Consider the following 15,517-nt stretch of genomic DNA (forward strand, 5'->3'; position numbering starts at 1 on the left):
AGTGTTTTTTAGGCCCTTGTGATATTTTTTTCCCTTTTTTTTCCCGATATGGAGGACCATGCTTGTCTCCAATTGGCTAATCCACCTGTCAATCACACTCATTTGAAAACAAGGATATTCACAGGTGATCAGACTCACAGCTTTGTAAAGTAACGAAGAAGTTAGAAGTGTATATTCTGGATGCCAGGGAAGCACTATTGTACTTTGAAAAATAGCACCAATGCAGATGTGCTTTTTACTTGTTTTATCATGTCTTAAGTCGATGTGATCAAAAATGCATTCTTTGTACAAAAAGAAAAAAGGAACTGGAATTACGAATTGCTTAATTGGTCAAGCTCAGTCTTCTGTTTGGCTTTGCTTTGACTTTGCTTTGTGGAGGTATAAAAGCATTTAGCAGAGGGTACTTGAATGATTTGTAGATTCAAAAGCGAGGTGAACTTGAAAAATATTTTAATAAAATACCTTGAATAACAGCAGTAATTGACCACTAACAAACAGATTTATTTGCCTAGTAGGCCAATGCGAGTTTGGGGTGACTCGGAGTGTGAGTCAAAACTTGGAGTGTACTCGAGACCACTGCCATACTGTAAATGAGTGCATAAACTTGCTTGGCCCAAAAGTTTGCATTCATTACTCCTTCAGCTTCACGGCTCTAGTGTCTGTCCCTGAAGTGACATGCACAGCTCAGTCACACTAGTTCTGCTAAAACTCCATTCACACACAGGCGCCGAGCCAGCTGTCTGCTTAAGCCGTCCCTGTCAAAGAAATGAACTGGTCTTGGCCTTCGTGATGGAGCGCTATCCTGCCCCCTCCACAAATGAACTCATCAATGATTGATTTAGATGGAGAGTGTATGAAGTGGCCATTCATCTATTCATGAAATCCCATTTGTCCTATTTTATGGCACGATGCTTTTGACGTGAAGTTACCGAATGGAAAACCCAATAGTGCAGGGAAAGACCGTCCCGTTCTGCATTGTCTCCTTTAAAGAATTCATTTTAGCTTCTTCACAATACAAATGATGACAGCTGCTGATTAGGACTATTCTTACATGTAAAATGAAATGCCAGATAGGCCATTGTAAGTGCTAGTCTTGCTATTGTCCCTAAAATTTTATACTCTTGGAAAATTGAATGAGGAGTGTTAGCAGCCAGAGATGTGGGGGAAAATGGTCCACAAATCGCTTCTGGAAGTGTAGGAATGCCACAAGGGATGGAGGAGGGAGTTGAGATATATATATATGTACAGTTGAAAGACAGCACTGCGCAAAGAACAGAAATGCCGCTTCTCTCCTAGGTCTTAGCTTTTTGTCTGGTTTCTTGGCCGTCTCCCATTGGCCCCATGCCGCGCCACAACCCTCTGTTCTGTCAACACGAGTACGCCGCATGTCGCCATTACAAGAGCCACTGTAGTTCACTCTAGTTCGCAGAAAAATAGACCAGATAATGTGCCATCAGTGAGATCAGAACAAGAAGGAACCAACTTTTTTCTCAAGGTCCAGAAACTGATTTTGCTTCTCGTCTAATGTGTCACTAAAACGTATTAACTGGAAATGCGCTAACATCTGGTCTTAAAGAGGAGAGGACCCCATTATTTCTAACACGGAGGAGATATGAGATAGGATCAGCCATTACATTTCCTCTGAAGTCACCAAGGCCTGGACAAAGAAAAGTGGGGCCGTTTTGCAAGCTGTGAGGGTTTGTAAGGGTTTCTCTTCATCACAGCTGGCGCGATGGCTTATGGGAAAATGACAAAAAAGACTTGTATGGACGTGATTGGATTTGTAAAACTTGACTAATTCTTATTTTGTTAGTTTCCAAGGACTTGCCACCAATAGAAATTATGAAAGTCCCCTCATTTATTCTCTTGGCTTTGCGTTGCACATACAGTGAATTGCCTGCCTCATTTGATTATGAACTTTTAATTGAGATGCCTGTACTAATCCATGGGTTCACAAAATGTTGAATTCTTGTCATAGCAGTAAAACAAATTTAAATATTACACTTTTTGAAGGGTCAAATGTCTTCCAAATGTTGCCTTTAAACAGGAAGTTAAAACCCATGAGTAGATTAGGTTCAAGTAACAATAGTTTAAGGGTCTGTACTACACAAAATTGACTCTTGTGAGCTTTAAAACCATCTTAGAAAGCTATTACCTTCTCAAAAACATACCTGGAGTGGTGTTCAAAATGCTCTGTTCCACCTTGTGATGTCATGAAGCGGTAGTTTTCAAGTTAACAGCGACCTTGTACATTTTGTTTACTAGAGATTGGTAATACCAGGTCTGAAATCATCCCAAATGATTCTAGTGAAGGTGTATGGAGTTTTAAAACATAATGGAGCACTTCCTGTATTACTGCATGACATCATAAGGTGGAACAGAGTGTTTTCCATTTGAGAACTCAGCCTAAATATGCAGGGTTTGTGTGTTAAACATGTGTAAATGAAACAAAACACAACTCCAGATATGTTTGTGATGAGGAAACATTATAACATAGATCTGAAAATTGCATAATATTTGCCCTTTAAGATTGATCTGAAGGGCAAGTGAGCCAATCTGTAATGAATCAAAATCTGTATAGAGTTTTACATCCTCCTGCCCTCCATCTGAAATGATTTTAATTTTAATATGTGAATGTAAAAACAGTAATTGGGCATTGGGCGTTTGAAATGGTCACGTAGGGAATTCCTTGATACTTTCTAAGGACACGATTGGATTTCGCAAAAGTCTGCCAGCCTAATTCTTTGTTTGTTAATTCGCCCTTCATTTATCCGTCTTTGCCTTGAATACATCACTGCCGTATTATTTCTGATAGTTTCCAAAGACAAGTTAATGATGATAATTTTGTGGATTTATGTCGGGCTGAATTTGAAACTTGTTCAATGGCACATTCGCACAAGAACACCACGTCATTCTGAAGGAAATGTGTTCCTAAAATAGTCCTGATAGCGGCACTGTAATTATATTATGAAGGCACTTTTATCGGCAGGTTTCCTAAGCAACTGCCCAGTGATATAATAAGGCGGTGCCCCATCTCTGCCAGGGAAAGCTACAATTTCTAATGAGTTACTATTGTTATAAAGCTGGCACACAATGTGAAATTTACTGTGAGTCAATATTGTTCCAAGTGTTATTTCTGACGCTAAATAATATTCACTTTCAAAAATCTAATCTAATGCACTGTATTAAGTCAATCAACATGAAACAAACTGAACTGCTCCTTTTATTGCCTGGTAGATCTATAGAAATCATTATGTATTTTTGGGTGGATATGTAGAACGTTGTAGGGACAGAAAACGAGGACCTCTAAGACATTTCCTTTATTAGATCAACAACATGATTTAAAGTTCAGACATGAGTTGAAATAGGTTAAAGTTATGGTTTAAGTCAAGGCTGTCCAAACTACGGCCCAGGGGCCAAATGCGGTCCTCAGACCAATTTTTGTTGGCCCTCATGTTACCTCCTAAATTATTTTTTACTACAAAATGAAGAGATTCTACCACTATAACACGAAAAACATCACGTTGCATTGTGACACAGACCTAAAAATAATCTTCCAAGTCTTATTAAAGGTACAATGGCTCTGTCCAACCTGTGTTAAATGCACTGTTTAACTCTCTGTGTCGACACTGGTCTGTGGCCCCTCCGCTTCAAATATGTTTCAGTATGTGGCCCTCGAAAAAAGTTTGGCCACCCCTGGTTTAAGTTAAGGTTCGGTAATTAGTAAAATGTATGATTATGGATATGAATGGTCTCCAGGCAATGAATGTAAGTTAATGTAATGTCCCCAAGCTACACTGAAACCCAACGTGTGTGAGTATGTGTGCATGTGTGTAGGCCTGTCACGATAACAAATGTTGATATATAGACCCCCAAAATAATTGTTCCATCCCTCATGTAAAGAATAATAAGTTCATATTGTAATTATCATGACAGGCCTATGTATGTGTGTGTCTTATTGCAAAAAAAAACCCTAAACAAAATGTACTATTGTGAATTATGTTCCCGATTATTGCATTTAATTAGTTTTGTGTTGTCAGCAGGTATGGTTTGTGTGATTTCCAGTTAGGCTCTTTTATGAAACAAAGTGCTTTGTGCCTCCTGGAAGTTGGAAAAAACAAATGTAAACAGAAAAGTCCAGTGTGGTCTTTTGAAGTGCTGTGTTTCATCTGCTTCTCTTTCTTGTTCAAACTCTTGTAAGTGATTGAAACCTTCAAAGTCCCAGACACTGTGTTCACTTTGTTTCAGGATCTGTTTGTTTAGGATAGGACAAAATGACAGCCCATCTTGTGCGCTTCACTGCTTTAGCTCTGCGTGTTTGGGTTGGTTTTCCTCTGACCTGTGCTGAGAGAGGGGATTCCACGGCTCCATGGCTGTTTTTAATATGCGTTCATGCTCAGACTTGTGTGTGGTGAACTCTGTGACCGAGTACTGTTCCAATCCAAAGTTAACTTTTCAGATTCTCGGATGTCACACAAGTCGCTATAATTTGTATCACTTGTCCAGCTACTTTTACTATACGACCTGAATGGTAGATAGATACATTCATCCATCCATTTTCTTCTGCTTATCTGGGGCCAATTCGTGGGGGCAGCGGTCTAAGCAGGGACTCCCAGACTTCCCTCACCCCAGACACTTCCTCCAGCTCCCCAAGGCATTGTTAGATATAATGATCTTTTTTAATAATTTCTGTATGAAATCAACCTATCTGCTTTTTGTATGTGGATTTGAATAGAAAACATGATGATCTATTTAGGGAGAGGAACACTTTTGATTGCCTATAAAACATTTTGTATTTTTGTAAATTAAAATGTCAGTCTCCAATTGCTCCACTTACTTGCTTCCTCATGCGGTGAAAGTATATCGGTTTGTTGTGCACTGAAGAGTTACGATCTCATCCAATTCACCTTGACCCAAAAATGATTTGAAAAGTAAAAGTTTTATTTTCTTCTCAAGTCGAGGTCCATTCTCCAAGTTTAGACCCATAAGTCTGTACCGCAGAGCAATAACATCCCAAGTACATACCCATAACACTGTGAGAGTCTAGCCTTGGAGCCGCCGTCTCCCGTCTCCCGTTGGCCGTTGGCTGTTCCCTGGCTCTATAATGAAGGAATGAGCAGGAGATGGGATTCCTTGTATCCGTGTTTAAGTGTGATCGGCCGCTACACGAGCTGAAGAATGTGTGTCGCGATGAGTTTTGACGTTCGCTTTGCTGCGTGTCCAAACTGCTCACCCGCAGCATTATTCACTCATAATGCTCCCTTTGTGTAATTCTAATGCCTCCTCCTGGTACTAAATGCCATTGACATTTCGGCACACTTGTCACCAAACTAACCCAATTTCACAGCATGGCCCTCACTGAACGATTGTCAAAATATTGCTGGCTCAAGAAAAATATTTGTTTTACTGTATTTCAGACCAGAAAATAAAACAAAACTTTTCCATGAGTCAAATTTTGGACCAAGCTGTTATAGTGTAACATTTGACACGGATCAGAGACAAGTGTCCAGTGCTAGTTTGTGAAGAGTAACTGCACTGGTTAGTCTCATTAGAATTACAAAACAAATTAGAAATCAGCCTGTATATGAGTTCAGAATGCCTCAACTAGTTTTATATCATGCACAATTGACTTTTCTGGGCTTTAAGCTGTTAGAATGTTGTTACCGTCTCAAAAACACACCTGGAGTTGTGTTTTGTTTCATTCACACATGTTTGAACCATACACATGTCAACAGTCTGTCTACATCTCCAAAACTCAAAATGCTCCGTTCCACCTTGTGATGTCACAAAGTGGTAGTTTGCAAGTCTACCTTTTACCTTTTGTTCAGTAAAGATTGGCAATTCCAGGGCTGAAATTATCCAAGTGATTCAAGTGAAGGTATGTGGAGTTTAAAAACACAGGGGAGCACTTCCTGTATTAACACATGACATCGCAAAGTGGAACAGAGTGTTTTCATTTTGAGAGAAGAACACAGCCTATATATGCAGGGTTTGTGTGTTAAATGTGTGAATGCAACAAAACAAAACACCACGTATGTTTGTGATGAGGAAACAGCATTATAAAATAGATCAGAAAATAGTGTAACATGGGCTCTTTAACTAATTCTGGCAGTAATCTATCTTTTTGTATATATTTCTATTATAGTTTACTCTTTAATCTGGCATTATTTTTGCTGTTGTTCGAATACAATTTGTGTGGGTGGGTATTTATCACATTGTGCAGACTAAAATCTGTATACACACTTGCATAATGTCCTTATGGGGACTAAAATCAGGTCCCCATAACGTAAAAATAGATCAACAACAAGATTTAAAGTGCAGATATGGGTTAACGTATGGGTACAGGTGCATTAGGTAAGTAAGTAGTGACCATGCCTTTGTGCAAATTGTTATTTATTTCACAATCTATACTCTAAGTAGATTACAGTCTTATATAACATTTCTTCTCACCATTTGACCCTTTCGTCAACCCCTCTTACTACCAGACCCCCCGCTGCGCACCACATGGGCACCCTTCTCAGATCTTGCTCAGAAGTACCTGCCGGAGGATTATATTGTGCCAGTTTTCTGTTTAGCAGATGTGCGACCTACTGTGGCTTTCCATTGAGATTAGGTTTCAGTCCTGAGAGTTTGTGGGGTCAATGGCGGCCACAGGGAGCAGCGAACAGATGCTTGGCCGAGGCTGACGTTGGATTTAGTGTCCGGGCAGAAAAGGCTGGCTCTCCCATTGAGAAGAACAGACTTGCTTTCACGTTATCAGCATTCACATTACAAGCTCATTAACAAGAATAATGGGGCTCAATAAAAGCAATCAGGCACCGAAATAAACTACAATTAAACAACCTTATTCTTCCCCATTAGAGGAGCAGCACCCGCGGGCTCCAGGAGACGGGCATTTCTTTAGTCCTCTCCATCTGCTGCTGACAGGCGCAATGGCGGAGCGCTCGACACAGACACCAGGCACTGTAAACATCAGCCAGACAAACACGACAAAGAGGATTGAGAGGGTTTCTGTCTGACAGCTTTATAATGCCTTTGCCACGCTAAGCAAACACACCGCCAGCTTTAATGTCTGGTAACACAGCACAAACACATTGGGAGCTGTTGTGTTTCTGCACAACATCGCTTCCCGCCATAAATCCACCTGAAGTCGCAGCGTGAAGTGTGGACAGTGCAAAGTAAACAATATGCACGGTGTTAAAGCCTGTGTGCACCAATGCCTTCATTTAATTGAGGGATTAGCGTTTGGATACAGAGTGTATTCTCTACCTGACTTTTACAAGACTGGTGTCACTGGTACAGCTGTCGTATCAAAACAAGATAGCAGTCCAATGAGGTTCATCTGGTGTTCTGTTCATTTATTTTAATAGATTCTTTTTCCAGACCAAGGTTTAGTTTGTTTTCATACCTGACCGTTTCAACTACTCACTAGCGCTCTTCCTCAGGGTGGTCACATGATGTTACACAAGTTAGTTGATTTAAACAGGTTTTGGCGCCCAGAGAGGGATTTCAGTACATCAAAAAAGGAACACGGGACAGATTATGGGAAGGAAACCGTGAAGGCGTGCACACGAGCAACAAAACACAAAGCAGAACAGGAGCAACTCAAACTGGCCATTTCTGACCATTGTAAAAGAGAAAAACACATTAGGGACTGGAACGGAGCAAACATCATTGGGAACGAGGACAACAAACATCATCGCTGGATTAAGGAGGCAATTGTAATATGGAAACATGCCCATGGGACTGTAAACAGGGACAAGGGGGCGTTTTTACTCTTACACACCTGGGATACTGTCCTGAAGAAGTAGGACTGCAGATGGCGCTGTCATCCTGATTCCACCGGTAGGAAGACAGCGCCAAAACCTGTTTAAATCAGCTGAAAAGACACATCACAGCAATGCCACGTAACCACTCTGAGGAAGACAGAAGCTAGTGAGCAGTCGAAAATGTCAAGTATGAAAACAAACTAAACCTCGGTCTGGAAAAAGAATCTATTAAAATGAAATTGTTTAGCATAACGAATAAAGTTTGGGATTAAAAAATATATATATGTAGTAATCCTATTCTGTACTGATGAGCACTTTCTTTTTACATTCCTCCCAACATTATTCTGTATCCAATTATTGTTAAAGCTGCACTATGTCACTTTTTGATGACGGGTCCACCACCTGTCCTTTCTCCATGGAGATGTTACACTGCAATTATAAGTGGTTTTAATGTTTGTTCCCCTCTCCACAGATGTGACTTGTAACTTGTGCTGGTGGCATCTTCAGCTTGTCTCCATGGAGATAGACATGTTCAATAGCAAAGCATTAACATGACCATAGAGGACAGTACCCAGTCCTAGTTTAACCTCTCCAGGGCAGAAACAGAACATTAATGATGGACACATACACATATACACATTTACACACACACACACCCCCTCACACACACACCCATACTCACCCCCACACACACACACACACACACACACACACACACACAGCTCTGAGCAGTGGCTGGTGGTTCAAACAGATGGCTGGAGCAGAAAGAGGGAGTTTTTCCGCTGACTCTGAGCCCAGATGAACAGCAGTGAGGAGCCTGCCACCGCTTCATTAAATATTCACTCGCGGAGACAACACTAAACATTGAGCACATAGAGACAGGACACAAAAGAGCCACAATAATACAACTGCTGTGTGCACATCTGAACACAACATAAAGCTACACGCAATAATAAAGGACATTTACTCATCCCCGTGCCTCTGAAATATTAAACACGCCGCTACAACGACTCAAATGCTTCCGCCTGTTATGTAAACTGTTGTGGAATGTAATGAGTTACCCCGTCTGTGATACGTTTATCTGAGTAATATTTTGAGTAACCCACTGAGTAACCTTTTGTTATTGGTCTGTCTACATCTCCAAAGCTCAATATGCTCTGTTCCACCTTGTGATGTCATGAAGCGGTAGTTTTCAAGTTTCAACAGCTTCCTTTTACCTTTAGTTCAGTACAGACTAGCAGTTCCAGGGCTGAAATCATCCAAATGATTCTAGTGAAGGAGTGTGGAGTTTAAAAACACAGTGGAGCACTTCCTGTTTTACCACATGACATCACAAGGTGGAACAGAGTGTTTTCTATTTGAGACTCAGCCTAAATATGTAGGATTTATGTGTGAACGAAACAAACCTCAACTAAATTACATCCTTAAGAACTAGAGGCTTTTGAACATCAATACTATTTAAAAAAAAAAAAAAGAAAAGAATATTTTAATTTATTATTGCAGTAAACAGATTGATTTGCATATACTACCTGTGTACTTGGGGGGTACTTGGAGGATGAGACGATGCTTAGCTGGTTCAAAATGTTTGGGAACTAGACCTGTCACGTTAACACATTTTAAAATTTGATATATTGATTCTTAACATACCACAATAAACATAATATTGAAATTAATTTATACAACTTTCACAATAAACTGAACACAGGATAATCGCTGTAAACCCTTTCCTAAGTTGATCCTTTTAAACATAGCAGTAGTGACTAGCAATTTATAAATAGTACAATGAAACTCTAAAGTAGTAACGTTCTAGTATCTATAATGTGTCATGTAAGTTAATTATTGGAGTATCGAGAATTCAAATATCATCATAAAACCCTAATACTACCTCAAATTTAGAAAAGTAATGAGAAAAGGTAAAATCAATCTAATAGTTTTACCCCAAAATATTTAACTTATATCACTCCACTTCTAACAATGTCTAGCTACTTTATGTTGGCAAGTTCATATACATATATTTTTTTTTATTTTTTTAAATTTTGACTTTGATATTCGAAAAGCTCTGTTTCCCATCTGGACAAAAGAGGGATTTTTTTCATTATAATGGGCTATATTTCTTTCAAAAGTCTAGACCAAAAGAGAAAACACATCCATATTCTGTCTAAATGTTCCAGTCATCAGTCTTTCAAACACGCTGGCAGGAGAAACTGTAATTTAGCACTTCATAAAGCAGCCGTGAAAGTGTTGGTGAATAATCGTAAGAATTTCCTCACTTGTAATTTCAAACCGAGTGCTATGAGATCACAGATAAGCATGCCAAACACTCAGCGTAACCCGTGCTACCTCACAAATTTGTTTATATTCACAATTAACTGGAGGAAGGCCGATTGTTGGGCAGGTCAGAGAAATAATTACAGACTTAGGAGATGTCAGGTGTTGCATTAGGCCGCACGCAAACCTGCCGGGGTTGTCAGGGTTTCTAAAATGAAAATATGCAAATTAGGTTTATGCTCGGCGCTGGGTGGTACTTCCTGTAGCAGCGGCCGTAACGAGCTCATTGGAATGCAGTGTCACTAGCGTATAATGTCTGCTGTTTAACCAGGCCAAATACCATCCCGGTACAGCCACAGAATGGTAAGGTGGGATGCTTAACAGTTATAGTTTCATACTAAAGTGAGCTTTTTGTGGATTGTCAAACTTCTCCAGTGGATTAGATGAGAAAGATTTGGGAGTTGTATAATATTTGATGCTTATCGACAGTTGTTTGATTCCTGATACCAGCTTTATATGTCCTTTTGTTTTTAGGAAAGACACGTCAGCTATCTTACCGTATTTGACAAGTTTGCGTGATGTAAGTTAAGCTTAAACTAGTAATGAGCAGTATTTACCAATCCCTTTAATCCTTATTATAATCAGGTTTGATTATTTACGCGTTAACAAAGACACAACGGACACATACTGCAGTTTTCCAATTGTCATTTCATGCACCCCACGAATGCGGCTGACAAATGTGCTCTGCGAGATCGGTGCATCCGGGCAGACTTCGTGCCCTTCTATGTCCCATCATGCACCACACGTCATTTCTTTTACAGGAGAAAATAGTGTCTGCGGCCGCTACAGAATACACTTTTAAATGTAAATGTTGAAAAAAAAGCAGCCATCACGGTTAGGCTAGGTGACGTAATGTAAACGCACAGGCAGTTGAGGTACGCTCCTCGCCGTGTCCCATATCGGCACGGCCTTTGTGGTCCACGGAGGCTATACAAAGGAGCACCCTTCGTCAGCCGGGCCCTTCGAAGGGTGTAGCCATTGAATTGGAACACAGGAAATGACAGTATTCATTTGTGGGAGCTGGTATCACACCGCCAACCTGTAGGGTAGTGGATCTGCCCGCTCTACTATTGATGTTTATGTCGAGAGCGGGATTCGAACCGACAAGCTTTACATCAGGGGACAAACATTTCACCCTTCGAGCGAGTGTCGTCCAGGATGTCACAATAAAAGTGTTATATCAACAAATACATAGATATAGCAAACATTTCAACACTATAATGTCATTTGTTTTAATCTGAAATCCCTTATGTCCATAGAGCAAACTGTAAAATTGTGGAAATAAAATACACTTGTTTTATCTGCTACATCCTGCCTTGAGCCATAAATGTTGGTAGTTTGTATGCAAATCTCCAAATGCCGACATTAGCCTGTGGTGGAGTGGGTTGAACCGTGTGCCTGGCCTCTGTGACTCCACTCCTGCTGAGGCGATGGATGTTAACTATTTATACGCTCGCAGTGTGATGCATTAGGTCAGGCCATGCACCAAATGGCACGTGAGATTATGAGCCTATTCTCACTGCAATCTCTTTTACAGATGAATGACTGGTATTACACTCTCGCACCTCAACAGCTTGCCCTGAGCCTCTCTCCAGTTCAGTCATTATAAAAAGGATGGAACGTTCGCATGTAGAGCAATATCAATGTAGGGATGGGACGATAAACAATAATATCGTTTAACGTGATAAAAAAGGTACACAATAATCGTTCACGGGACATTTTATATAATCGTGATGATCGGCAACAAAGATAATCATCATTGTATCACCAGGATGTGCGGAAAAAAGCAACTTAATCGCAGGGGAGTCGACAGCGGGGGAGAAAATGGTCTGTTGGCCCAGGGTCTAAGGGGCCGATTGTAAGACTTCTTGACTTTGGGCCCCTAAATTTCTGTCGAGGGCCCTGCTTACCTATAATATTCTCCGCTAGATCGTAGTTATTTTCACTGACAACAAAGTGCAATTATATAAAAGTTGGATAAACATGGAACTTATTCATAACAATTACAATTATTCAGATCCATAACATGTTTAAATCGTCAGTAAATGTAATCGTTATTGTGATATAATCATTAATTGCAATTTATTTGATAATCGCGACGCAAAATTTCAAAATCGCCCCTAACCATGGAGTTGTTCTTAGGTGTGGGCTAGCTTAAATAATGTTAAGGTTAGTCGCTGTTATATCATTTTGCAGTTTTTAAGTAAATATTTGTCTGGCCCAAGTATAAGCAGCTCTTGAGTTGAAATAAGTCCGCTATGTGCTGTCTGCATCTAATTGGAAAGCATTTTATTGACCGATAAACAGAAAGTACCTGTTAGCATGTCAGTTGTTGTTGTGAACTTTATTGTCAAGGCAAAAATCTGCACTGGTCTCTTGAGAGTTATGAAAAATGCTTATAATCATTACGTAAAAATGAGGATGCTTGGATGCATAAGGTAAATGAGGAATAACTGCACCACTGCAAACCATTTCAAATCAGTTTTAAGACGGTAAAACCCAGTACATCTTCCATCATCTACATCATTCTTTTACTGTAACAAAATGTACATTGGCAGCTTTTTTGCCCCATTCAGATGGTAGGATTAACTTCAGAGCCTGGCACATCAAAACCAGTGGATCTTGTTTTTTGGCTTGAAATCATGTAAAACGTCCAAAGTTACAAATCACAAAATTGCATGTGCCAAAATTTCTGAAAATCATTCGGCCAAGCACTACTTTCTCCACCAGTAATTACCCGACTGTTATCCAAGCATTTTTGTGTGTTACCTTGTTTCAAAGTCAGTCAAAATAGATGTTCCCTACTTTCCCAGTATCTTTATATTCTGGTACTTATATTATTATTAATATTTTTTTGTGTTTACTGAAAATAGACTTTGGGCGAAAACAGTAGACAAAGCCTCTGAAATCGATATTTATTGAAATCCTGTCCCAATCCCCATTGTGAACACCATTATTTTCATGTTCTTCTCCATTGGATCAAAGTCCTGCTGTTTTGTTGTGTAAAAGTTGTTTGTATCTTAAAACACTGCTCATTTCCAGCGCTTTCACCTTCTCTGGGCCCTCTCCACGATCAGCCGACTGTGCCACAGAAATCCCACCGGCAGTGTATCAATGAGAACAATGTGTTTCTCTTTGTGCTGTGAGATTCTGCATGCCTCATGGAACAGACACAGAGTTATGACCTAAAGCGGGACCAGTTTTGAGTTATGATGCATCTTGTATTTGAAGAATGATTTTTCCTTTCAACGTTATGTATCAGTTTAATCAAGTTGGAGCGCAAGTTCTACCAGGATACGCCTTAGGGGAGGTCAAGAGTATCTCAATTTCTGGTTATTTTAAGTAAATGTCGATGTCTTGATAGAGGCTGGATGTTTTATTACATCTTTTTACAAGGTTTTATATGTTTTTTTTATGATTACAAGTTATATATATATATATTCACATATTTTACGTATCTGTATGAAATAATTTTGTACCTTGGCCCATGTAATCATCATCGTTTGTTGCTTTATTGGGCATGTTCCAGTGTTCTCATGCGTAGGAACCATTTTGACAGCGTTCACCATTGAAAATATATTGTTTTTCATTGTGAATTGCTACAACTGTCCTCATTTTTCATCACTCTGAAACCTATGGATATTTCTGCTATAACCACACGCTCCTTTACCTCTATCCTGCTACTTCAGTCCTTCTCATCTCTACCACAGCAGCAGAACCTTCAGCCTCTTCAGCCTTTCCCATCTACACCACACCGCATCACCAGTGTCTTGTCCTACATTGTCCATTCTTCTCTCCGCTGGGGTCCTAGCAACAAATTTAACCATTCACCGAACTATTCGCCAGACCTATTTGTCTCTACCTGTAAGTCTCCGTCTGAATTCTCTCCGGACACTTGGATTTCCCAATGACATCATACTTCCATACAGATCCCATCTTGTGAGTGCTCTTAGCTATATCCCCGAGGGTAATTAGCCTCCCATTGGAACCTCTTTTTGCATGGGATACAATTGCCTAACACTTCTCCCTTTTCATCCCCGCTTAAATAGTGCGACAGTGTCCTCTTTTTCCACGCTTCATTTGTCCTAATGTTCTTTTAAATGGGCCTGCGCTATAGAGATGGACAAGTATTCTCATGGAAGCGCTCGCCGCGATAAGTAGCCTCTCGTCTGACCGCCCTTGCAGGCCAATTATAAAGCTGTAACAGGGCACACCTCCTCAGTTATTGAACCTCTCCTCTTTCTCCCTCTCTTTATTTCGCTTTTTGTCATTTTGCTTTCTTCCCTTCCCCTCTCTGTCTTTCTGCCCGTTCTCCCCGCGGCAGAGAGGGCAGGAGCGGTGATGGCTAGCCCGAGTGTCCTTTAGTGTCCGATAACAGAGCCGTCCCATCAGCTGATACTGCCCGGGCTGAGAGGGGGCTGGCTAATGGATTTGGCTGGCAGGCATACATCCCTTCATCCCAATTGAACTAGCCTCTTCTGAATCCCACACCTTGCAATTATTCAGTCTCCCCTTCTATGCTAAGGCTATTCTATTGAGGGAAGCCTGCCACCGTTTTCATCTGGTTGTTATGGGTGCTGATGCGTGGGACCTTGGAGACTTTTCGCCCGTGACATATGGTACAGCCTTCATCTCCTTCTAGGCAGAGCTCCATCAGACCTGAACTATTAGGAGCTGATCTAGCCAAGCGCCGTTCACAAGTGCAACACTCTCCAGCAGTTCCCTAGCAACCGCCGCCAGCACTGGTCGCTCACTGTAACGCACGCAGTTGCTTGGATACAGAGACTGACAAAACTACACACGGCCCAAGTCAGAGGGCAAAAACAGGTGCTATCATATACAAATGGCTTCGATGAATAGAAACATGTGGCAAGAGGTGTCAGAACTCACCCTTTCCTCACTCAAAATTGTTTTTTTAGATCATATTAATTGCACTTTTGTGGGCTGTAATAAAGGGATTATGATCATATGTTTCTTCCAATTTTTGACTTACAAAATAAGTCTGAGATACATTATAGTTCCTCTACTGAACAGAAATGACAAGTACAGAACTAAAGTTTACTAATGACAGCAGTCACCAAAGAACATAAAGTTGTTTTTTGTGAAAGATTGTATTGAAATCATATAGTCATGTATAGTGATGCACCAATGCCACTTTTTCAGTGCAAATACTTTTTTTTTTAGTACATTTTGAGTACATGCTAATACTGAGTACTGATACCAATACAAGACATTATTCCTACAGGGGTTCTTTTACAGTGGTAAATCTAATTTATTATTTCATGATTTATTTTCCAACATCATTATAGATTGTATCCAATTATCCATGATTTCATTATATGATTTCCTACCTTTTCACAGGAATACTTATTTGAGGGGCTGATTTACATTTCTACTAAAATCACTGTGGTTAGATATAA

At 40.2% G+C, this 15,517-nt stretch overlaps 1 protein-coding gene across 2 annotated transcripts in view; it reads left to right on the forward strand.

The window, feature by feature from the left end:
• Positions 1-15,517, forward strand: part of macrod2 (mono-ADP ribosylhydrolase 2) — a 595,671-nt gene that overhangs the window by 315,999 nt on the left and 264,155 nt on the right. The window lies entirely within an intron of this gene.

This window comes from Periophthalmus magnuspinnatus, chromosome 15 (assembly GCF_009829125.3).
Source record: "Periophthalmus magnuspinnatus isolate fPerMag1 chromosome 15, fPerMag1.2.pri, whole genome shotgun sequence".
NCBI classification, from domain to species: Eukaryota; Metazoa; Chordata; class Actinopteri; order Gobiiformes; family Gobiidae; genus Periophthalmus; species Periophthalmus magnuspinnatus.